This window comes from Salvia miltiorrhiza, chromosome 2 (genome assembly GCF_028751815.1).
Source record: "Salvia miltiorrhiza cultivar Shanhuang (shh) chromosome 2, IMPLAD_Smil_shh, whole genome shotgun sequence".
Classification (NCBI taxonomy): domain Eukaryota; kingdom Viridiplantae; phylum Streptophyta; class Magnoliopsida; order Lamiales; family Lamiaceae; genus Salvia; species Salvia miltiorrhiza.
The window spans coordinates 18,245,540-18,269,045 of record NC_080388.1 but is presented as its reverse complement, the minus strand read 5'-3'; the positions used below and the strand labels follow the sequence as shown (position 1 = coordinate 18,269,045).

Genomic DNA, 23,506 nt, shown 5'->3' with positions numbered 1-23,506 from the left:
CAAGCTCTCTATACGGCGGTGAAGGCGGATCGCCATGAGCAAAATAACGGTGGCTCAGCGTCGCGATGAAGCCACTAAGGTCTCCGTACCTGATGCCCTCCAACCAGGTAGTATCTACGTACTGGGGCACTAAAGATGTCGCCCAGTCTCGCCACAAAGGTGGCAGTAGTGGAATCAAAAGCGTAATGGCCTCCGCGCCATCGATCCCATAGGGAATAGCCCTCCTCCATCGTCGGTGATAGTGTGCCAGAAGTTCACCCAAGGTGTCATCCTCGTCCGGGGTATACTCCCTGAACCATCGCTGCATCGCTGTCTCGATATGACTCGGCATCCTGTAATATAAAACATCATATCCATTAGAAAATGGATGACGAAACTTACTTGGTACATCTCAATCAACAACATACTCGTCCTCGTTTGGTACGGTGGGGCATCGGCTATACTAGCCTCAACATTCCTCCTCATATTCCACATCAACTGCCTCATATCAGATTCCATCATCTCAAATAATTCCGTCATCAAAACAATTCATAACTCATTAGTAACCCAAACTCAGCTTTTAACAGAAAAGCAATAAGAAACAACATCAACCTCTTACCTCGTTAAGCCGGAGGAGATGGGGTGCTGGGGTTTCGTTTCAAACTGACTCTCTCAAACTAGCCTAAGAATTCAAATTAGACTAGTACTCAAGTTAAAAAGATACCAGTAATCAAAGGTTCAACTCAGTCAAGCAATAGACTCAGAGCAGACGACCTGCTCTGATACCACCCTGTCGCAGCCCGAAATCCCGACACTAGTGATAGTGGGGTACGAGTATCGATACGACTATTTTTAAAGAATAAAAGATAAGAAGAATAGGTCGAACATCAAGCGGAAGCTCACATCAAAGCATGCTAAGGAAAATATTATTAATTGAACTCAAGGGTAAAATCGTCAACGTCGTTGTAACCTTTTAATTATCAGGAATTTCACGAACAAAAACAAAACAGGTATAGCTTATTTTTCATAAGGAAACATAAAATGCAGAGTGTCGCAGCAAAAGGCGAACCAGTTACATGTATGGAGACACATAACCGTGAGTATATTACTTGATTCATATTCAAAGTAACTTCACATCAAGACTTTATCGATAAAAAGGAAATACGATAAAGTAAATACGTCATCTAACGATTCCCCACCAGCACCAGACCAATCTCACTCCTCGCTTAGCCTGCACATTTAGAAATACATGCAGGGCGTGAGTATATAATACTCAGTGGGCAAACGCCGAAAAACAAGAAAGGCGCTCTTAGAGCTATAAGTTTGAAGCTTGCCACATCTCAGCAATACACAGAAATAAGTTAGTATCAATGAATCTGTGCATGCAGTTTTCATAATCAACATCATAAATAAGTAACTGCGCAGTTTAAACATTCATCATGTATGTACCACTTCCACTACTCATCATCAAAGGTACTGAGAAGTAGGCCTCCCTCTCAAGTACCGTGACCGGCCGACCCGAAGACGGCTCACAGTCACCTCTGTGCACAAAATCCCGCTTGTGGCAGGACCGAATTCGTCTCATCAGTAGAGGGTAACACACAAGCTCAACATCAAAAATTGGCAAGTCAAACAGTTCTCAAATATCATTTATCTCAAAACATTTGTTAATCTCATAACATCATTATATCATCAAATCATTTTAGAAAACTCGGATAATATATTTATACTCAAAATATTGCCCACCTGAAGACCTTACTCAAAAACTCCCGTCAAAGTGGAGTTACTTACTTCCTTGCTCTGCTCGTGTCTTCAGGGATCATCGTCATCATCGAAGGTTCATGTCATAAAATGAATCCCGATTAGAAACTCAACGACAAAAACTCATGCCTCAACTCATGCTCTATATTATATTCTATCTCTTAATCAACTCTACATAAACTCTTTACTCATTTCAAAACCTTAAGTCCAAGGATAGGTTTCAAGAAAATCATGGTTCTAAGTCTCGATTTATCACTCATATAAGGCTCGTCTAATATCATTCAAACACTTAGGCAACACAATCACATAAGGCACATAAGAAAATACCATCAAACGTCATCAAGACATGTTCTGTTTTTACACAGACTCGACTTCAAACTTTAACAAGTTCTGACTCCGACATCCCCTGGACTCCAGACTCATACCAAAAGAAAGGTATTTGAGTCTAGTTTCATTTAAAAAAAAGTAGAGTCAGAAACTACAAGTGGTTTGGGAGATATGGCGTTTTTACCAAGGTCTACCATATTCGGCAGTTTTGAGCAATCGGAAACATTGATTTTTTTAAAATAGTAAATGTTGTCCAATTGAGCTCAAATTTGGTGGATATCTAGCCCATACAGTAAGGTTGATACCATAAAAATTTGGAAATCTAATTCACACAGGAAGTCACTGAAATGAATGACTTTGTCCCCTGTTCTCTGAAATTCCCGGCAGAAATGTGCAGATTTGGTTTTGTATTTTATAAAAATAGTAAATCAAGTCCAAATGACTTGAAATTTTACAGAGGTGCTCAAGACTCATGTAGGGACATTATGTAAAATTTTCAAAGCTTTTTGATATCGACAAACCGTCGATCACAGTAGGTCAGTAGCCTACGAAAAATCACCAAAAATTCATTCCCAACTCTTAAATGCTCAAATTAACATTTATACAAAGCAACCACATCAAAACTCATTTTAAGCACTTAAAGCACTTAAAAACATTCAAATACATCAAAATACTCATAATACTCAATCTTGACTCTTTTCTTTCATCATCCACTCAAATCCCAAGGAAAACGTTTCTACAACGTATCAATCAAATTCTCTTTTCAATCTCATGCTCAAAATTTCTCAATCATTCATTATTGACCTCATACATCATGTAACTCATTTTACACATATATTTCCCTTTTTATCATGTAAACTAACTCTAGTGAAAAACTCATATATCATCATAAAATTCTCAACAAAAGCATGACAACTTCACAAAATGATCATAAATCAATTTGACCTCATTTTATCATTCGTTAACCCCACATCATATGAGAACTCAAAAACTCCTTCAAACTAAACTAAGTCCAAATTTTACTTAGCTTACATTAGACTTAATCAAACATATTAAAACACTACTATCATGCTCAATTACACATATCTTAAGTTAAATCACTTAATAGACACATAGACAAGAAGATCCTAATTTTTATTAAACTAAACTCTAAGAAATTTTATAAACTCACATGGATCTTTAATCTCATCATATATCTATCAATTTTAGTCATTTAAACTCACATCAAAACCATCAATTCACAAATAAGGGCATATATACACATATCCCTAATTCTAGTAAACTAACTCACATCAAAACTCCAATTGACATCATATACTCAAATTACTCCATCAATCATCACCATATACACCTCATAGACTCATTTTCATCATCAATTCATCACCTTGATCATCAACTCAAAAATTCCCAATTTGGGGTAAACTAACTCAACCAAATTTTTACATCACAAAGCATAGCTTTTCAAAACACATGCTAATCACCACCAAACATCACATAGATCATTTTTCTCACCTCAATTCAAGGAAAGAAGAAGAAAAATTTTTGAAGGGTAAGATACCCATTTTTCGAAAATTTGAAGGAAAAAGGGAGGGGGTGATTTCTTGCTCCAATCCTTCAAATAAACTCATATACACACTCATACAAGTCTAATCTATAAATATGGAGATTACTTACTCAAGTTCTTCACCAAAACTCAAACTTTCTCACTCTACTTTGGAGCTTCTTCTTCAAGGATTTTCTTGTTTAAAAGTGGATAGAATATGTTTATGAAGGATATTAGAGTGGTTTGAAGTGTTTGGTAAAATTTTAGGAAGCTTCGAAGGTTCCCATTAATGGAGGAAAATGGTGGAGTTGAGTAATGGAGAAGATGAGTGTATGTTTGTGTTGGTCGAAAATTTTGGGAGAGAGAGAGAGATGATTTTCGAAAATTCCATGTGAGGGAGAGAGAAGAATTTAGCTTGCAAGATTGTATTTGATCTTGTGGATCTTTAAAGGAGATTTCACAATCTTAGGGAATATTGCTAATTAATGCATCTTCTCACTCTAATCTCTTCTTTCTCTCTCAAATCTCTACACTTTCCTCTCACTAATCTCTACACTCTCTCTAATGTACTCTCAACTCTCTACTCTCTCAATTCTATACTTAGCAAAATTTAGGCATATAACATATGGTATGGGTAATTAAATAAAGTGTGTGAAAGGTGATCAAATAAAATCACAAACTATGGTAATGTCACTCATTAATAAAATACCACATCATAAATATTCATGTGACCAAAATAATAATTATAGCACTCATATTAGTGCACTCACATATATATAATATTCCTCTTCGTAGGAAGGAAAATAATTTAAAAAATATTATGCTCGAAAAATTTTTCATAAACCGACATCATTCGATTTCTTGATAAAAATAAATCATACTTGCTTTGGAAACTTAAACGAAATTCCAAATGCTAAGGTCTCAAATAAAAATCATAATCACTTGGTCATAATGACACACGTCACAAAATCACATAATCACTCAGTCACGTAAATTCACATAACATCACATCAAAGCAGTCGGCAAACACAAACAGACTAAACGTCTCTCTCTAACCGACTATTTTCATCGAGGTTCTCACTCTTTCTTCCTCGGCTCTATATCCAACTCAGTATTCCTATTTTTCTTAATAGGACAGTCAATCTCTAATAATTCAGTATCCGGTAACTCTATTCCCGGTAGTTGGAAATAAAATAAAATCTCAGCTCAATTCAATCAGCATCTCTATCTCAACTCATTTCTCAAATCTCATCACTCTAATTCCATCATCGGTTTATTCACTCGTATCTCTATTTAAAAGACAACTGTCTTATCTACTCATAAAAAAAGTAGTCTCGTATTTTGACATCTCAGTATTCTCAATAGTGTTAAGACACTATCTCACAACATGAGGAAAAGTACGGGGTGTTACACCATCTGTCTGTGGATGGAAGGCGGTGCTGAAATTTAGCCTCGTGCCTAACTCCTTCTGTAAGCTCATCCAAAATCTAGAAGTAAACTTCGAGTCTCGGTCTGAAGTGATCGACACGGGCACGCCGTGTAAGCGCACAATCTCTCGAACATACAACTGAGCTAGCTTGTCTGACCCGTGTGTGATCGGTATTGGTATAAAATGAGCACACTTCGTGAGTCGATCAACTATTACCCAAATGGCAGTGTTTCCCTTCCTTGTCTTGGGCAAACTGGTCACAAAGTCCATTGCTATGTGCTCCCACTTCCATTCCAGGATTTCCAATGGTTGTAGCTTTCCACATGGCCTTTGGTGTAGGGCCTTCACTTGTTGGCAAGCTAGGCACCTCTGTACAAAGCATGCTATGTCTATTTTCATGCCTTCCCACCAAAAATGCTTCTTTAGATCTTGATACATCTTCGTGCTCCCCGGGTGGGCAGTATAAGGGGTATCGCGAGCTTCGCTCATGATTTTATCCTTAAGTTCATCATCGTGGGGGATGCATATCCTTCCCTCAAAGAGGATAGCATTATCTGATGCTTCTTGATAATTCTGGACGCCTCCTTTCCTTACCGCTTCCCGTAGCTTTTCCATCTTCTCGTCTTTTCTTTGTGCTTCTACGATCATCTTCCTCAAGTTAGGTACCGTTGCCACAACGCTTGCTATCGTTCCTGGTGGTTTGACCACTTCTATGCTCATTCTACCAAATTCTCTTATGAGCTCCATCTCTCGAGTGATGAGAGATCCCAATTTAGATTGAGTCTTACGACTCAATGCATCAGCCACTACGTTGGCCTTGCCTGGGTGGTAGTTAATACCGCAGTCATAATCTTTCACTAGTTCGAGCCATCTCCTTTGCCTCATGTTAAGGTCCTTTTGCTCGAAAAAGTATTTCAGGCTTTTGTGGTCCGTGAATATCTCGCACCTAACTCCATATAGGTGATGTCTCCAAATCTTCAGTGCGTGCACCACCGCAGCTAACTCCAAATCATGAGTCGGGTAGTTAAGTTCGTGTGGTCTAAGTTGTCGCAATGCATATGCTATCACTCTTCCTTCTTGCATCAACACGCAGCCAAGTCCATTTTTGGACGCGTCTGTGTAGATCACATATTCCTTGTCAGCTGTTGGGACGGCTAACACTGGTGCCGTAGTTAACTTTTTCTTGAGTTCTTGGAAGCTCTTCTCGCACTCCTCTGTCCAAGAAAATTTTATTCCCTTCCTGAGCAGTTGCGTCATTGGCCTTGCGATTTTGGAAAATCCTTCTATGAACCTCCGATAGTAACCTGCCAATCCTAAGAAACTTCTTATCTCATTAGGGTTAGTAGGCGATCTCCATTCGCGCACCGCTTGCACTTTCTCAGGGTCCACTTTAATCCATTCTGATGACACAATATGTCCTTAAAACGTGACTTCGCTGAGCCAAAACTCGCACTTGCTGAACTTGGCATAAAGGCGCTCCGTCCTCAACGTTTCTAGGACAATTCTCAGATGTTCCTCATGATCTTTCTCATTCTTCGAGTAGACCAGGATGTCATCTATGAATACCAAGACAAATTTGTCTAAGTACGGATGGAACACTCGATTCATGAGGTCCATGAACACGGCTGGCGCGTTGGTTAGCCCGAATGGCACAACTACAAATTCGTAGTGGCCATACCTAGTTCGAAACGCCGTCTTAGGTACGTCTTCTGGTCGAATCTTCAGCTGGTGATAACCAGACCGCAAATCAATCTTCGAGAACACGCTTGCTCCCTTGAGCTGGTCGAAGAGGTCATCTATCCTTGGTAAAGGATATTTGTTCTTGAGTGTCACTTTGTTCAATTCCCTATAGTCTATGCACATTCGCAATGTGCCATCCTTTTTCTTCACGAAAAGTACGGGTGCACCCCAAGGTGATACACTTGGCCTAATGAATCCAAGATCCAAAAGTTCTTGCAGTTGTATCTTGAGTTCTTCCAACTCTTTAGGAGCCATCCGGTATGGTGCCTTTGAGATGGGAGCTGCCCCGGGCTCCAAATCAATGGTAAACTCAATTGGTCTGTCCGGTGGCGGCCCTGGCAGAATCTCTGGAAATACATCTGAAAAGTCCCGTACAATTGCTACATCTTCTATGCTCCTTTCGAGTCCCGGTTCTCCGTGTAAATACACGAGGTAGGCTGGGTGTCCTTTCTTCATCATTCTCGTTGCTTGCAGAGCAGAGATGATCATCTTTCTTCTCCCCATGCTAATTCCGTGGAAATGCGACGGCTCCCTTCCTGGGGGTTGAAACGATATCCGTCTTTCACTACATAGGATGGTGGCGTAATTCTCAGCCAGCCAGTCCATTCCTAGAATTATGTCCACGTCTTCCATCGGTATAACATATGCGTTGTTCACTAAAACCCTGAGTGGTCCTATGTTCAGTTCTAGGTTCAAGCACACATGTTTTACTATCGTCATCCCTCCTATTGGTGATGATATACTCAACTCCTGATCAGCTCTCTCCGTTTTTAATCTTAAGGCATCAACGAATGCACTTGCAATGAAAGTATGCGATGCGCCCGTATCAAATAGGAGTACAACAGGAGTATTGAGTAGCATGCCCATACCTGCCAGGTTTCCCTGGTTATTCTCGGGCTGCTTCTGCCTTATAGCATAGGCTCTAGCATGACGAGGCTCTTCATGTTGTTTCTGTTGTCGCTGCTGTTGTTGGCGAGCCTGTTGCTGATACGGTTGTTGAGGTTGTGGTTGGTACGGTAGCGATTGGTGCTGTTGTGGCTGCTGATACTGTGGTTGCTGCCCTGGGTATGGTTGGGGCAGAGCTTGGATTGCTCGCAGATGCGGAGCCTGGATATGTAGGTTCGGCCTTGAACCCGTCCCGTGTTGTTTATTCGGGCACCGGTTTGCATAGTGCCCCTTCTGGTTGCAGATAAAGAAACTATCACTGCCGGCCTTACAGATTCCCACATGACTTTTGTTACATTTGAGGCAAGGTGGAGTTCTTTGCTGGCTATTTCCCATCTGTTTCGATGCACTCTGACCCCCATAGCTCTGTGACGGGAAAGTCTGCCCCTGCCATGGCCTCTTCTCGGCTTGGCCCGAGTTACTATTGTCCCATTTTCTCTTTCCTTTGAAATTCTGATCATGATTCTGATTATGTGGAGGTGTTGGCATAGGTATAGATGTTGGTCTTTCTCCCGGCATTGCTGCCTCAATGTCCAATGCTCGGCTGAGCGACTCAGTATAAGACAATCCTCCATGGCTTGCCAACGCCATCCTAATTTCGTGCCTCAGACCGGCACAAAACTTCTCAGCCATTTTCTCATCCGTGTCAACTTGTCCTGGCGCATACCTAGACATATCGCAGAACATCCTGTCGTATTGGGTTACCGACATTTTCCCTTGTTTCAGATTGTAAAATTCAGCCTCCTTCTTCTTGCGATAGCTCTTGGGTATATACTTGTCATATAAGCCCGCTTTGAATTGTTCCCAAGTCAGATTTTCCAATTGCTCGGCTGTCATTGTTTTCATCCTTGCTTCCCACCAGAAATCAGCTGATCCAGACAGTTGAAAGGACACGCAATTCAGGCGTTCTTGATCAGTGCAGCGCAGAAAGTTGAAAATGCGCTCTATAGTGCATATCCAGGTTTCGGCCTCTGCCGGATCCCCTATTCCGTTAAAGGTAGAAGGGTTCTGTCGTAGGAATAATTCTTCGATTCGTCGTTCCGGCTGCACAGGTCGTGGAACAATTTCCGGTTCTGGCCCAGCTTCCGGACCTCTTTCCTCATTTCGGGGAACCCTTCCCCTTCCTCTCGGACGTCCTCGTCTTGGTGGCATTCTAATGAGTCAAAACACAAGTTGTCAGCGCGTTAAAACACAATTAAGACATGCTATCATTTCTATAGTCGCTCCTTAACTCATCGAGTTCTGCTCTTGCTAAAACTCAAGCGAACATATAAATAAAACCTAGCGGAATGTCCTTTCGCGAAAGACTAATAAGGTCACTACACATCATAAGAAAAATTACCCCCAATGAGGACTTCACAACGATATGAAAGTCCAGATCTAAAGATTTATCTAAGTGCTACCCCTGACTTACTGGCCATCTGGCGGAATCATTACAAAGTATTCAGTCACGGAACGCCTTGCGGTTCGGGTGATCACAATTTGCACTACCATACCTCAACATCGTAAGATCTTAATACTATACTCGGGTATAAATCGTGTAGTTGCTACCATGCTGTAAGTAGTACTGACTAGGGTTCGAGGGAGGTACTGTATTATGCCCGACTAGCTAACCATATATATATATATATAACACTCATCGTTATGAGAATGCTCAAGATACTCGTTTGATTAAGGCCATAGCTGATTCGGCGTTCCGCCTTGCGTGAACAGTCCGAACGAAGAACTATGCTCGTATCACTAACTAACGTGACACACTTCTTTGCACCTCACTATACCTTGGTTGTCAGATTCTTGTGTCCCCTTGGGTGACGTTTGACTTCCACCTCTTGTGGCTCACTCTTCACCTTAACTTGTGGTGAAAAGCAATTGTGTTTCTGCTAGTTGCTTCTACTGTCTTTCTCACAACAGTGATCATGCATACTTAACGCATCTAAATTCATTGAGTGATCTTCTTAATAAAGGCATAAGCAAGATAATAAACACTTGCGCATTCGCGCGAAATATAAAGCTTTCAACTTTTGAAAACCTCTTGATGTTCTTCTTCCTGGTTGAGCACGGCGATGTGATGAAGTGTTGAGCTTTGGTTGACTGACTCTTATATACTAGTGATCATACTAGAAAAATGGATTAACTCTAGGGTTCAGAGCAAATGAACGCTCTGATACCACTCTGTCACGACCGGCCCAAATTAAGGATAATTAAGCCGGGGAAACCGTGACTAAGGGAGGGAGATTAGAAGCGGGGTAGAAAGGGGGATAATCAAATATGGAGGATCGCATTCTATCATTGCTAACAAAAGGAATATTTATAATATAGCGAAGGTTTAGTCATATTGACTCAAATAAACTAGTAAGTTCGGATAATTCCAACTTAGCCAAAATATCATAATACTTTTGAGTACGCAGCGGAATAAGGTTCTGATTACATGTATGAAGACATGTATCCCCAGAGTTCATTAATACATAAGGATAAGACAAAGGACTCCGCTCGTCACTTCATCACCACCAGCAGCTGCTCAACCTGCACATTTAGAAATATATGCAGGGCTGAGTACAAAAGTACTCAGTGGCACGTATGCCTAAGTATAAAAATACATGCTTCAAAACTGTAAATTGTCATGCCATCATAAACAGTACAGCAAGGGAGTTTTCGTGAAATAGGCCCAAGCTTACTAAATTCATTTGTGATTCTTAAATTTCGACTGCAGTCTAAGTTCCCATAATCCATCATATCTGAAGCTATGTGCCGGAGAGGTGGCCACCTCTCACGGTCACTTGACCGGCCAACCCGCTAGATGACTCACGGTCACTGGTGTACACTAGCCCTGGCAGGATAGCTATCAACTGCTCAGGGCCCGAATTCGATTACAAATTGGCAAAGCCACATCAGATAGATATCATACTGAAATTGAAACATTTTATGGCAAGACAATACTTGAAATAACTTCAACTCAAAGGTTTTGTCATGAAATAACTTGCTTGAACGTAACATTTAAACTCATTTGATATATATGAAAGTAATGCCCACCTGACAGCGCTCCTGCTGTGGCGCAGCTGCTCTCACTCTAATTATTGCTCGCGCGCTTGACCTTTATTGGGGGATTTAAATAAGATATGTGCTCGAAGAGAATCCTCGGTTAATGAGAATGCGAAAATAAATATGCATGACTCTCTTATGCATGATTCATTATTCCGGCTTAATAGTCCGGGAAATCTACTATTAATCCTAACTCTCGGATTAAATAAAATAACTAAAATAAGGCTCGTCGCATGAGGTCGGATAAATCACCATAATTAATCCGTTCACATCAGGGTGTTCTAATTCGCCAAATAAATAATCCCGCTCTATGTAGTAGATAGAAAGGAGCTGACTCGGCTTATTCAATTAATAATATTATAAGTTCAAGTAATTAGAAGGCTCAACATAAGGCAGCCTACTAATTAATTAAAAGTGGGCTTGAATGAAATAAATAATTACAGTCTTATTTATATATGAATCTGAAATCCAAATAAAATAATTAATCAGGGCCTAAGTATTAAAGAAAGGAAAGGCTCTAATTCAATATAACTCAGCCCAAGAAAATCGGCCTATTTAAACGGATTAAACTCCAGTTGCCATGAAATAAAGGATATGGGCCCAGTTAATTAAATAAAATCGGCCCAGAGAAAATATTTCAGCCCAAGTGGCTGAATTACTAACTGGGCTTAATTAATAGAATAATACTGAGCAGGCCCAATGAAAATAAATATGTCTGCACCCAATAAAATAATAAAGGTTGGCCCAAAACTAATTAACACAAGCCCAAATTCCTCTCCCTCCTTCAACAACTCGGTCTCTCTCTCTTCTCAAACAGACGCTCCCTTCGATTTTCTCCCTCTCTCGATTAGTCTCCAGCCGAGGCGCCCGCCGCCGCCGCTCCGCAATCCGGCGAGCCAGCCGCCGCCTTCTCCTTCTCACACCTCTATTCTCCCTCTCGATTCACGGACGAAGGCAAAACGAAAAGGGAGCCCTGATTTTCTCCCCAAATCAGAGAGCGCCGCCGCCGCTGCAACTGGAAGGCCGGGAGATTCGCCGCGCCGCTGCATGTCGGAATCCGTCCGCTCGTCGCCACGGTCTCTACCTGCTCCTCTCGTAATTTCTTTCTCCCTCCCCAAATCGACGGAACAAAGGAAGCCCTAACTTCACAAATTGGGGATCGCCGCCACTGCTTCGATCCGCCACCGCCGCGGAACCGGCGAGCGGCGCCGCTGCTGCTGTGCGATTTCCGGCGAGCAGGGGAGGGTCCGCCGTTGCTGCTATCTCCGGGGTCGAAGGTTCGAGCCACGCCACGCTGCTGCTGGATTCGGGCGAAGGGTACTCCGCCGCTGCTGCAATCCAGAATCGGCGAGGGCCATCACCGAGGTCGGGAGTCGTCTGCCTTTCACCGCTCGACACCGTCGACGCTGCTGTTCCCGCGAGTTCGCCGCCCAGATATCGTCTCTTAGCTCGACTAAGTAGAGCAGCGCCCCTCATCTCTAAAAGCTAAGTCCCCATCTACTCTATTGTAAAGCTTGATTTTCCCTGCTGTGCTTAGTATGTTGAGTTGCTCGAGTTCTACACACTAATTCTTACATAAAATAAATGTAACTGGTGTTCTGCATTATGAAGTGTAACTTCGCTGCTAAGTCCATTATGCTTATATAGGTCCTCTATCATTTGAATCTGATCATGTTTGATGGTATGAATGCAAACTGGATTGAATAACTGAGGTCGCATAAATACCTTGAGTATCTAGCTTGTTGGTTGGCTGTTGTGGTATTGATGATTCAGATGGGGAATAACTGAAATACAATGAAGGTGTTATTGCTTTAAAATGCAGGTGGAGGTTATGGCAGGAGGTGGAAACGTTCAAGCCGAAGCTTACCTTGAAGATTTGGCGGAAGTTGGGCAGCTCTTTCTCTCCCGTTAATGAAGTCTCAAATGAACTGAAGCTTGTTCAAGTATGGCAGCAGGGAAGTCGACGCTGCTGTGAGTGAAAGGGGAGTCTGTTGGCTGGAGTTGAAGTTAATAGAGGAGGATTGTTGGCTGCATACTTTAGTATGCTAGAGAATAGGAAGAGGGGTAGAGTGGGGGTGATTGGAGGAGTTGGGGCTGCTGGAGCATGCTAAGGAGGTGGTAGGGTGTAGGGAGAAGGGAATTGGTGGAGTTGGGCGGCTGGCAGCTGCCAGCTGGGCTGTTTCAGCCACACGCCTGCCCCCCTCCTTTCTCTTTTTTTTTTTCCTTTGCTTCCTTGTTGGCTGATGGTGTTAAACAAAAGAATGTGTTGCATTTGATGTGTAGTAATGTGGGATATGATTAAAGTAAAGCTCTTGTCTTTTGGGAATTCTAAACTTGTAATATAGTAACGCCTTTAATGAAATACTAGTCTTGGATTCTCACTAATGTAGTATCTGATTTCTCGCTTGCTAGCCTAGATGAACTTCAAAATAAATCTAAATTAAATCCGTAGATTTAATTCGTTTGCTCATCTAATATCTAAATTAAATCTGAAGATTTAATTCTCCTCACAAGCCGGAATAATTTCACGACTTAAGCAAGTACAATAATAATAACAACTAATAATATAAATCATAATTCTACTAAGTAACATGACTTTGCTAAGTCATTTATAAATCTGAAATAAAAATTATTGACTGCCCAATAATCCTTATCGTGATTTCTCACGTGAAGCTAACAGACCTAAATAAAATAACAACTCTGCTTCTAAATATATATATAAGTATATCATAAGCCGAAATTAAATCATAGATAACCACTGGGTTTTATTACTGAAGAACACAATAATTAATTATCGCATTACGAGTTTTAATATAATTAAAAGAGCGGGTTATTACAGAGCATGAAGCAATGCTTAGTGCAAAATCAGTTACCACTAAAGAGCGAGCAAAATTAACAGTGAAAAGATCTAACCGCACAATGCATTATTTGGATTCTTTTTCATTATATATACACCAACATGTTCGTAGTATAACTGATGTGAAAGCATATGAACATTGTGGTTTTCGTGCAATTGCAGGTGTACTTGGCTTTGGGGAAGATAATTGGTTAAAAGTTCAGGGGAGAGTTGGTTGAAGAATTATGCAGTTATCGTTCTTATTATGTGAAGTTCTACGGGTCAGTGAAAAATGTTGTTGAATTGTTGGATGCTTTATCTTATTTTTCAATTCCAACCCCATATAAAAATCGGATGAGTTTACTTGATATGGGTTCCTTGGTTGCTACGAGATATAATGTGGCACTAGTTCAGTTTTTATTTCTAAAAGTGTTGCTTTATCTTATTTCTAAACAACAATGTTGCACATATCTTCTGTTGTAATAGCTAGAGGATATTATCACTTTTTTCAGTCACATTGTATATTAAAAGTTTGCTTTAGTATAAGTGGGAGAATTGAAAGGTTGTATACTGAAAACAAGACTTTATGCTTGTATACATTGATTCCTTAGTTCACTATGATTCTTCTATCTGAAATATTGTTATTGCATAATCCTATTATAGTCCAATTTATATCATACTATAGATTATATGGTGTGTTGTAGATCACAAAAGATCATATAATTGAAAAAAATTGAGATATAAATTGAGTTCACAATCAAGGCAACTATGGACGAGTTGTTGGTTTAGATTGTAGCATAAATGGATAAATAGTTTGTCTTGGCTATTTATTTATGCTAGTACCTTCGTGTATTTAACAAGATCACAGTGAGATGAATTCTTATATTCTGACTAATTAAGAATCAAGATCTCAGGCGACTTAAATAGTCTTAACCTTAGTTGGATTAATCGGTGTGAATAATATATTGACTATTGCTTTGATTTATCATGGGTGAGAGTTCTCTTGAAGCTCAATATACTCGATACTTTGGGTGATAGCAATTATTATTTGACATGTGATTATATTGCAATAAGGATCTGTGTCCTGCTAATAACAGGATGATAATATCCTCTCAAGGAACTTAATAAGTTTATCGTATTAAACCCTGCAGGTGGAATTAGTTCCGATACGATAATAAGTTTAAGTGGTAGCACTCGAGATGCCATTTATAATTAAATGACTAATTAATTAATTACTTGATCAGTCAGAGCAATTAATTAATTAATGGATATTGGATATCTTAAACACGGAGATTAATTAAGTTTAATGCTAGCCCCAACTCACCAAAAGAATAAAGAGGTAATTCAATATTAATTTTCTAGTGGAATAAATTAATATTTGTGTTTTGATTTTATTCTGGGCTGAATTAGAAAATCGAGCATTGGGAGACCAAACTTTATTCAAGCTAGTAGATCCCCGCTTGGCCCATTAAAGGCGTAATTCCATGGGGGCGTCACTTTCTCAATTGTTCTCCTCTTGGGCTTTATTTGCTTTAATTAAGTTATGGGCTTATTATTTAGGTATGACTAATACCTAGTATAAATAATAAGAAAGCCCTAAACCTACTTACTTGAGCATTAACGTGAAGCCAGAAAAAAGAGAGTTCTGTGAGAGCAGAAGGAGAAAGAGGGACACTGATCCTAGAGGTGGAAAGTGTTGGGTTTGTATACTGAAAGCAAGAACGTTTTATGCTTAAATACAATGTTTCCTAAGTTCACTATTTAATCTCATATCTAATTGTGTTCATGATTGCATATGTATATCCTTTATCTCTATATAAGTTGATTATATGGTGATTAACGGATCACAGAAGGTCATATAATTGGAATAAACTTAAGAGATATAAATTGATCATAGCCGAGATGACTCTATGATGAGTCATTGGTCTAGGCTGTAGTATAGATGGAAATAGTTTGTCTTGACTATTTGTCTATACCGGTACATCATAACGTATTGATATGATCATAGTGAGACGCATTCTTCTATCTGACATAAGTGAAGAATCAAGATCTCGGTGACTTAATAGAATCTTAATACTAATAAGATTTCAGATATATATGTTGATTCGTGTATCACTTTGATTTACTATGGGTGAAAGTTATATATTAACTTGAGTATTCTGTATCTTGGGTGATCGCGGTTAATATATGATATTTGGTTATCTGTAGTAGTACCCGTATCCGGTATAGGATAATGACATCCCCTTAAGGAGCTCAAAAAAATTTATTGCGTTAAACCCTGCAGGTTGTTAAGTTCAGGCGCGATAATAATGTTTGAGTGGTACTGCTTAAGGATTACGAAGAAATTAATTAGTTTAAGCTGTCAGAGCTCTAATTAATTAATGGATGCCGGATATTTTAAATACAGAGATTTAATAAGTCTAAATACAAGCCCCCGACTCATCACCGATAATAAAGGGGTAAGTCAGTATTGATTCTCTAGTGGAATGAATTAATACTTATGAATTAATTATGATTTGGGCTGATCATAAGAATTAATTCATTAGAGGCCCATCTTTATTCCTTGTATCTGATCCCTGGACTGGCCCAAAGTCTCCTGAGCCCAGGAAGCAGTAGGGGACGCCCAACAGCAGTATAAGGGCCCTAGGTCTGTGTTTTGTCTATAAATACAGCTATATGCTCTCATAGTAAAACACACAAAAATTAGGGTTTTGAGATAGCAGAGTGGGGCGACAATATTGAGTGGGCGGCTACTGTCTCTAGGAGTTCTCATAGTTCGTTGTCCATCCAACGTTGGGAACTGAGCGGGATACAGTTCAGAAGATCTGAGCTGGAGTCAGTTTTTCGTAGGAAATCAAGTTCTGGCAGTTTTCGAAGAACGACCATAACTTCCTCTACAGAACTCGGATTTGGACGAAACAGGTGGCCACGGAAAGCTATTTCGAAAAGGAAAAAGTCGTATTGATGGGCAAAATACGATTGGAGGACCTTCAAACGAAAGATTTAAGTTGGATGACCTATTCAGCGACGAATTGATGAATTCTTAGGAATTCTTCACGTATTTCTAACTCCAAGGTGCAGCACTTAAATTAATAGGAGCATGCTAGGTTTAATCGATGTATGGTGAATTAAGATAATCCAAGAGACGATGTTCGGGAAAATCGAGTATTAATTAAGTTTAATATTCCTTCAATTGGTATCAGAGCCCAGATTTAGTTTTCTTGGCTCTGTCTGATAATTCACGTTCGATTAATATGTGCATGTTTTTATTTTGTTTATCTGTTGTTGTTTTTCGTGGTCTTTTGATTCGTGGGATACCTCGTTTTGACGTTGTAATCATTTTTCCACCACGAGAAAATCCGTGGTTAGATTAGAATTTCAAATTGTACTTTGTTTTTCGGCTGTAATCTGTAATTATGGTAAAACGAGACGAAGACGACGACGATTAGACGAAGAACGGAGAACATGTTTTTTGGAGTGGATGGCCGGGCAGGGCTGCGCTGTTGCGCGTGCCTCAGGACTGCGCTAAGTAGCGCTTCCGGGGCAAGGCTGCGATCAGCAGCGTTTCCGGGGCAAAACTGCGCTGGACAGCGCTTCGGGGCAGAGTTGCGCTCAACATCGCTTCGGGGCAGGGCTGCGCTCAGCAGCACTTCGGGGCAGAGCTGCGCTCGGCAACGCTTCCGGGGTAGAGTTGTGCTGAGCAGCGCTTAGGGGCAGAGCTGCGCTCGACAGCGCTTCCGGGGCAGAGCTACGCTGAGCAGCGCTTCGGGACAGAGTTGCGCTCAGCAGCACTTCCGGGTCAGGGCTGCGCTCAGCAGTGCTCCCAGACAGAGCTGCGCTCCCAGGCAGAGTTGCACTCCCAGGCAGGCCTGCGCTCCCAAGCAGGGCTTACTCGTATGATTTTCATAAGTACTTTAGAGGATGGATTTTAAATAAGATAACCAAGAGATTAAATTGAAAGCGGTATGGTCCTAGTGAGTATGCTAATTTCAAGAATTTAATTGTCAAGGTTAAATTGTGGTCGCTTGCTTAGATATCGTTTCAAGTACAATGTACAACTTGAAGGAATATTAAACTGAATTAACGTTCCGCTTTGCCCGATGATCGTTTCTTGGTTATTATTAATTTATCATACAACGATTAATCCCTAACATGCTCCTATGAATTTAACAACTGCACGTTGGAGTTAGAAAATACCTGAAGAATTCCTAAGAATTCGTCAATCCGTCGCTGAACAGATCAGCCAACTTCAACGCTCTGTTTGACCCTTCAAACGACCTCCAATCGTATTTTGTGCAGAAATACGACTTCTTCGTCTTCGAAAGATCATTTCCGTGGCCACCTGTTTCACCTCAATCGGACTTCTGTAGAGGAAGTTATGGCTGTTCTTCCGAAACTGCCAGAACTTGATTTCCTGCGAAAATCTGACTCCAGCTCAGATCTTCTGAACTGTATCCCGCTCAGCTTTCACCGTTGGATGGACAACGAACTGTGAAAGTCCCACGAGAGAAAAAGCTCCTCATGTTTCCTACGCCCCACAGCTCTCCAAAACCCTAATATTTTATCAGTGTGTTTTCCTGAGAGCTGACAGCTGTATTTATAATAAAATAAATACGTGTAGACACAGAATTAGTGTAGGAGGCGTTTTTTCTCTTCTTCTAGGGCTACGAGACTTTGGGCCAGTCCAGGGACCAGATACAAGGAATAAAGATGAGCCTCAAATAAATTAATTTATCTATGGTCAGCCCAGACCATAATTAATTTATAAATATCAGTTCATTCCACTAGAGAACCGATATTGACTTACCCCTTTATTGCCGGTGATGAGTCGGGGCTTGTATTTAGACTTATTAAATCCTCGTATTTAAAATATCCGACATCCATTAATTAATTAGAGCTCTGACAGCCTAATTTAATTAATCTCTTTGTAATCCTTAAGCAGTACCACTCAAACCTTATTATTGCGCCTGAACTTAATCAACCTGCAGGGTTTAGCGCAATAAACCTTATTGAGCTCCTTAAGGGGATGTCATTATCCTATACCGGATACGAGTACTAATACAGATAATCAGATATCATATATTAACCGCTATCACCCAAGATACAGAGTACTCAAGTTACTATATAACTCTCGCTCATAGTAAGTCAAAGTGATAAACAAATCAACATATATATCTGAAATCTTATTAGTATTAAGATCTTATAAGTTACCGAGATCTTTAATTCTTCACTTAAGTCAGATAGAAGAATATATCTCACTGTGGTCCTATCAATACGTAATGACGTACCAGTATAGATAAGTAGTCAAGACAAACTACTTCCATCTATACCGCAGCCTAAACAAATAACTTGTCCTAGAGTTATTTCGGCTGTGATTATATTATATCTCTTAAGGTTATTCCAATTATATAGTCTTCTGTGATCTACAACACACCATATAATCTACTTATATAGAGATAAAGAACATACATATGCAATCATGAACACAATCAGATAGGAGATTAAATAGTGAACTTAGGAAACATTGTATACAAGCATAAAACGTTCTTGCTTTTAGTATACAAATCCAACAATCTCCCACTTATACTAAAGCAAACTTTTAGTATACAATGCGTCTATTTACCAATCACCTAACACTTCTCCCACTTATACTTAAAGTTTCCTAAGTGGGTGGCATCAATCGCATTCACATCTTTCAATGACCATTTGCGATAAGCCTTTTGTGAAAAGATTAGTAGGTTTCTCCAATATGTGAGAATTTATTCTATGAGCACAAAAACCTCGATTTACGAATAATCGTATAACTTGGTACTTACTCTCCATGTGTTTGACCCCTTGTGGTTCTTGGATTCCTTAGAGTTCGCAACTGCACTTGAGCTACCACGAAGGTGATGCTCTCACGCAAACTAGGAATCACCCTTAGACCCTGGAGGTAGTGGTCAAACCAAAAGATTTCACCTCCCAAGGAAAACACATAGCTCGAGGTAATTATTCTTTGTTCCGGTCAGCCTGGAAATCCGAAATCGTATAATCCAAAAAGGAACTAAACTGTCTAACTGGTAAACTATCCTTATTCTCTAGTCAGGGACTTGAAAATATAATTTACCACAGTTCAGTGTCCTTAACTAGGACTATACAGATATCTTACAACCATGCTAACTGCATAGCAAATATAAGATCTCGTACATAACAATCCATACATGAAGCTATCTACTGCGGAAACGTAGAATACTGCCTTTATTTCCTCAACCTTAAAAGGCATCTTAAGACATAGTCTTTAGATAAAGGAACGCCATATCTAAAAGGTAGCAATCCTTTCTTGGCGGTATTCATACTAAAACGAACATTCACAGTATCAATGTAAGACACTCGAGATAAGCCCAACATCCTTTTCTAGTGATTCCTTATAACTTTGATCACAAAGATGTATACTGTACCTCCTTAGTCTTTCATATGAGACTGTTCGGATAACCATTACTTTATGTCTTGACAATAGCTCCATATTGTCGCCAATTAGGAGAATATTATCTACATAAAATGCAAGATAAACCACATCACCGATGACACGAGAGCGATTGACACGAGATGCTTCTCTCCCTCCCTCACGTAACCTTCAGGTTGTTGCACATGGATGTCCTTACCTTTTGACAAGGTAATATATATGACATCCATTTGCCAGACCTCGATGGTTTAAGTGAGCTGCTATGGGTAAAATGATCCGAATGTTCTGAGCATGACACTGGCAAAAATATCATCATAACCTATACCCTTACGCTGGGCATAACCTTTCGCCACTAGTCTAGCTTCGAAAGCTACGACCTTGCTCATTCGGGCCTGTCTTTATCTTGTATACTCACTTACAACCTAAGGCTTTACTGCCTCCTGGTAGTAAGATTTTCTAGTATACACCCATATTCTTAATGGATTGCTCCATTGAGGCGTGCCAGGAATCTACATTCTCGTCTTCCACTAATTCCAATATCTGGGTCGATTCTCTTATATTTACTACCAGGGAGTGAATCCAAAGATTCTCCCAAGAACATAAATCGATCGGGTTGTCCCACAACCCTCCCACTACAATGGATCTGTGGTGGCACGTGTGTGTCAACAGTGCGTGCAGTGTCTTGTGGTACAAAACTCTTGCACACTTGGCTTGGATGATGGAATCGCCTGTCTAATGTCTTCAATTTCTTAAAGCACACTATCTGACTTGGATTAGTGATTATTCTCATAGTCCACTTCTAAGAATCGTGTGTCATTGCTAATAACCACCTTCTGATTCTTTAGGACTAATTGCAAAGATACATAACTCATCATCGAACATATTTTTTCAAGAGTGACCTATTTCTTCTCTCCACCACACCATCTTATATAGGGATTACACGGTGTAGTAAACTGGGTTGGAATCCCAAACACTGACAATGAATCAGAAAAGATCATTCCTAACACATTATTGACCATTTATCCCCTTTGCCATGAATGACCTAGGTCTCCATCTTTTCCTCTATACAGGATTCGCAGGTTCCAAATAGTACAACCTGGATTGAATCCAATGTACTTGTTTAGACACGAGCCTTTGGATCCTGTTAAGATAGATGTGACCTATTTTTAGGGTATCAATATATGTGTAAGATCCTCATGAGAAATTAGCCTTAACTTTTCTCTTTCTTTTGTTTGATGATGTAAATGCAATATAAAGGTATTTTGTAGACAAGTTATAGTATGAAGAGAGATGTTCAAAATATACCAGAATAGACAACTTTGTCATTTCTTATGATAGAAACACCACTATCAAAAATGACATGTGATCCATCTATTCAAAATTTTGAAACATGATAAGGAACTCTCAAAAACTAAACTATGTCTTTAGAACTTAAAAACAAGTCTCCAATTGCAACAACTGTGACTCTAGTCACGGTGCCAACGAAGACAATCATCTCATCACTTCTCAGCTTCCTTATCAGCTTATAAAAAGCCAATTAAAGATGTAACAATCATTATCAGTTTCTCTCGTTATCCACTACTCACAACTGAGTAGAAAATGAGCTGATATGTCTCAGTTACTATAGCAAGTGAAGTACCTTAACCCTTTGCCTTGAGTATTGAAAGAAAAAATTTCTAATACTCAATCTTATCACACCACTTCTCCCACTATTTCCCTTGTCTTTCTTGCCCCTTGGACCCTTCTTCTTCCCGTCATTCGACGAAGAAGATGGCTCTCCTTTGGCAATAACAAGTGCTTGCACATCTCTTTCCCACAACTTCCTTAGCCGTAACTAGAGCATTCAACAACTCAAAAAGAGTATTATCTTTCTTGCTCATAACAGCGTTGAGGCGGAAGTTCTTAATTAAAAGACTTGGGAAGAGAGTTCAGGATAATATCGACTTTTGCCTCACCGTCGATACTCCTGCTAAGCAAGTCAAGTCCGTCAAAAATTGCATGACATGCTCGTGCACTAAGCTGTGCTTACTCATAAAATTAACAAGATTACTCTCATCAAATTTAAATGAGCAGCTCAGTCCGACTCTCCGAACACTTTCTTGAGATTCAGCATGATGCTAATAGCATCGTCCATGCCCTGATGTTGGAGCTACAAGGTTTGTGACATTATACTCATAATAAAGCATATAGCCACATTATTCGTCACATGCCACCTTTTATGCAGTTCCTTTTTTCCATCAGTTGTCTCATTGTTCGAACAAATAGAACGTCGAGTAGTAAGCAGCACAAAATATGTGTTTAGTTTGTGATAAAGATAAAAAATCCAAAACTGCGTTTCCATTTTATATATGTGGACCGGTTAAAAGACTTTGTGCAAGAAATAAATAAACAATAAGAGACATAGACATATCTGAAAGTAACGAACATAAAGCACATAATTCGTAACAATAATATTGTAACCTTTTGATTAAAACAATATTAATGAAACCTCCAACCGCTCAAAGAATCCCATGTGCAAGCCACGCGGGTGGACGTTTACACACGAACTCCTCAACCAGACTATTTACCCAGTCGTTTAATTTCCATCCATGTCAACTTAACCTTTTGACAAAGGAAATTAATAGTTGGACCTTAACTAGACCATATCATAATCAAGAAAGGACTCCTCGGGGAGTTGTACATTGTACTTGATATGATATCTAAGCAATGACCACAATTTAACCTTGATAATTAAATTCTCGAAATTTACATACTCACTCGGACCATGCCGCTTTCAATTTAATTATCTTGGTTATCTTATTTAATTCCATTCTCCAAAGTACTCGTGAAAATCATACAAGCAAGCCACGCAGGTGGACGTTTACTGCATAACTCCCACTACTTTAATGGATTTAAATATTTTTATAGAAATCTCATCTGACAAACTTATGAAAGAACAAACATGAAGTAAGCCACGCGGGTGGACGTTTACTCACATCGCCAATCACTTTGTCTAGAGACCGCTTGTGGAGGTCTAGATAATTTTAAGAATAAAAATTATTAAGTAGTAACCACAATCTAACTTTGAGATTAAATTCTCGAATTTGACATACTCACTAGGACCATGCCGCATTCAATTTAATTTCTTAGTTATCTTATTTAATTCCATCGTCTAAAGTACTCGTGAAAAATTATACAAGTAAGCCACGCGGGTGGACGTTTACTGCATAACTCCCACTACTTTAATGGATTTAAATATTTTTATAGAAGCCTCATCTGACAAACTTATGAGAGGACAAATATGAAGTAAGCCACGCGGGTGGACGTTTACTCACAACGCCAATCACTTTGTCTAGAGACCGTTTGTGGAGATCTAAATAATTTTAATCGTCTATAAAATTATTAATACAGCTTAGTCTTTTTCTTTCAAAAGGTTTGATCATGCTCACACATAATCCTAAACATGCTCATCTAGAACGCAACATG

The 23,506-nt window shown here is 39.8% G+C and overlaps 1 long non-coding RNA gene across 1 annotated transcript; it reads right to left on the bottom strand.

Annotated features, from left to right (window-relative positions):
* Positions 1–943: 943 nt before the first annotated feature.
* Positions 944–4,054, bottom strand: LOC131011448 (uncharacterized). Its single transcript, XR_009096931.1, has 3 exons — positions 3,742–4,054; positions 1,726–1,789; positions 944–1,210 (listed from the first exon to the last, which is right to left on the bottom strand). It is a non-coding gene; the product is annotated as an uncharacterized LOC131011448 (long non-coding RNA).
* Positions 4,055–23,506: the final 19,452 nt, after the last annotated feature.